Source organism: Nothobranchius furzeri, chromosome 7 (assembly GCF_043380555.1).
Source record: "Nothobranchius furzeri strain GRZ-AD chromosome 7, NfurGRZ-RIMD1, whole genome shotgun sequence".
NCBI lineage: Eukaryota > Metazoa > Chordata > Actinopteri > Cyprinodontiformes > Nothobranchiidae > Nothobranchius > Nothobranchius furzeri.
Genome location: NC_091747.1, coordinates 68,720,710 through 68,724,174, shown reverse-complemented (window position 1 = coordinate 68,724,174; position 3,465 = coordinate 68,720,710).

The following is a 3,465-nucleotide window of genomic DNA, read 5'->3' as shown; positions in this document are numbered from 1 at the left end:
CGTTTCCAGAAGTGGGTTATTTCTGTAGCTCCACAGCTTTAGCGTCACGTTGACCTCCGCTGTAGGTCCAGATGACATCATGTTGTCCTCATCAGTAGGATCATGAGAAAAGTCGTGTTTTGATGGAAGAAAGAACTGTTCTCCAAACCAAAGATTATTAGTGAAGGGTATCCTTTTAAAGCTAACATGTTCATGACTCCTCCCCGACCCGCCGCCATCGAGACACCTCCCTGATGGACGGTAACAAATTAAGGCGTAATTTAGGTAGAAAACAGCACAAAAATACTAACTTTGAATATAGTATTGAATCTTGCGTCAAATATGACGCGCAGCAGCCCGACTGGAAACTCCCTGAGCTGTTTGGTGGGGATGTTTCAGAGGAGATGGGTTAGGGAACATGACGGGAATGGTTCGTCTTGCCTAACTTACGGTGTCACATTCGAAGCTAACTGCTGAATTAAAACCACAAACGTGCCAAATGTGTTTGTACTTTTAGCTTTAATGACATTACAAGCATGTTTTTATCATACCAAGGTGTGTGCCGAGCAAGGACGTAATTTTCACTTAAGAAGTGGGGGGGACACGGGGGGGGGGGGGGGGGTGTTTACAGTATGCTCTAATGGGAAACAGGCTTCAACACAAACTGTTGTTTTCCGCTTGGTCCTAGAGCTCAACCAGTGTCAATTTAATATAGCGTAATATTGTTTTTGGATGGTAAAAAGTGCAGGGGTCAAAACTTGACTTTGGAAAAAGTGGGGGGGGGACATGTCCCCCCTGTCCCCCCCCAAAATTACGTCCATGGTGCCGAGTCCGTTCTGATGCTTGTGGTAGAAATGGACTTTTTGTGGAAGATGCACACACACGCTTTCTGTTTTGTGTCCTGTGAGGTAAATCAAACGCCCGGTGAAGTTTCTGGGTAAGCTTTGATACAAGAGATTATGTTCTGTCTTCTACAAGCGATCCTTCACAGCTAGTGTAGTTCTGCTAAGCTGTCACTAGAGGAGGCTGGAGCACCATACCTTAGACAGCAGCTCCTGCATTAAGAGGTGGATGTTTCTAACCAAACGTTGATGATGTAAGAGGATTTCAGGTTCTAGCTGAGATTCTGCAGCTGAAATCCTTTAGAGGAGTGGCGTTAAAATCCTGGAGTTGGTGTGATGACCTCATTTCCTGGTTTCTTGGCAGCTGAGGTAGCACATCTTTCTGCAGCCTTCTACCCACTTACTCTGTTATCATACATTGCTTATTACTCTCATCCTGCCTTGTGTCAGTGTGTGAGACAAACAAACGTTCGTAAAGCCTCACATAAGCTCATGGATGTTCCAGGAACAAAGTGACAGCTTTCCTGGGACAACGCTAGTTTTGTGTCTGAGCATAAAACCTTTTGTTTGAACTGTAATTTGCCTTTTTAGCTTTATTGTGGCTTTCTGTTTGAACCTTTAAGTCCTTCATATCCCCAAAGCAGCTCAGAACGGATGCACGTCTGCAGGACCAGCAAGCTTTTCCTTTTCCTGGTGTTTGCAGGCGAAACAATCAAATCCACCGGGACCTGGGTGTGCTCGGTGTGTTTGAGTGCTGAGGGGATCTGAGGACGTGTCATGTTGGCATTTGTGCAGCTGTTATATGACCTGATTAGTGGTCTGCAGACCAGAAACAAGAGGATTGTAAAGATGCTCGTCTGACTGAAACTTCTGAATTTTCACTCCATCCTAATTCTGTTAAGGATTTGTAGAGTCTGGTGCCGAGGCACGCCCTGTGTAACGACATTATGCAGCAATCTGAAATGAATGGGCAGGAAGTGTGGGGATTTAGGAGCTTTACAGCTCTGAGGCGTAACAATCGCAGACTCCATTAGTGTCAGGTTAAGAACAGAAGAAGCCAAATATGGTTTGACACAGCTTCTAGAGTCAGCTCATCCTCTATCCTTCAATATTTCAGATTTCCGGCAGAAGTTGTGTTGTAACTAAAGAGGAGTGGATGCAACTTCTTTCGGCTCCTTGTGGACTGGAAAAGCTGACAGGCAGCTGAGTCCTGCATGCATGTGCTGATGGAACGGAAACCTTCACTCCGATTCCTCGTTCCTTCTGTGTTAATTTTGTTTCTGGGTTTTATTTGAGAAAACAGCTGATGCCTTCAACCATTCACTCAAACACAATATTGCTTTGTTTCTGTCTTTGTTTTCTGCCATGAAGCCCGCAGCTGCATCTCTTAATAAACAGCGCTCCAACAAAAACATCCCGCGTCCACTGTGGGTTTGTACCATCGGAGAAGGAGCATGGGAATGAGGCTACAGGAAAATAGCTGTCTAAACCGTACATGAGCCTTCTCAGTGTCCACTTTCAGCCGTTTAATGAGAGAACAGATCCTCCTCTGTGTGTGCAGCTCCTGCCCTTTGGTGTCTCGGATTTTCTTAAAGAATAATCTCTGGTCCACAAAAATCAGATGTGTGAAAGATTGATGTTTGATGACACAAATCACCTGGAAATTGTCCTTCAGCATGGACGTAATTTTGGGGGGGGGACAGGGGGGACATGTCCCCCCCACTTTTGCCAAAGTCAAGTTTTGACCCCTGCACGTTTTACCATCCAAAAACAATATTACGCTATATTAAATTGACACTGGTTGAGCTCTAGGACCAAGCAGAAAACAACCGTTTGTGTTGAAGCCTGTTTCCCATTAGAACGTACTGTAAAGATACCCCCCCCCCCCCCCTTCTAAAGTGAAAATTACGTCCATGTCCTTCAGTGGAACGTTTTCAGGGGACAACACTGCAACCGCTTCCACAGCTTGAGCTCCTTTTCACTGATTTTATGGAATATAATCATTTTATTAATTACTTTTGATTATGTAATATAAGACACACGAACGTTTAACAATTAAGCATGCAAAACCTTTCTTTAGCGTCTAAGGTATGGGCAACATTAACAAAAGCTTCATTTAGAAGTATTTTGTGGTACGTGTTATTAAATGTGTTTGTTGTAATCCTCACTACTAAAGAATTAAAGCTGACTGGATTCATTTGCATCAAAGGATTCTGAGAGTGGTTTAATGCATTAAAGTTGAAATATGAACAAATAATAATCTAGTTCATAGTAAAAATGATAAAAGTAGCAATAATAGATTTGATTTGTTTGAAACAATAAAGATTAAAAATAAATGTGTCCGTTTCCGCCGATGGTTTCCACCCGCAGATCCTCCACCAGGGGGCAGTAGACACGTGAAAGGATATGCACTTTCTAGTGAAGGTACCAATCCTAATGCTCCATTCTGGACACAAGGCGAAAAAATGATTGAAATTAATGTTCAGCAATAGTTTGCAAGGGTCCCCCCCCCCCCCCCCCCCCGAAAAAATATATCTTCTTAATTAAATAGACTGATTTTTCCTTGTAGCTAAATAATTGCAGTTTTACCTAATTCTGGATGCGTATGTGGTACCAGAATGTGAAAATGATGCAATTTGAAATG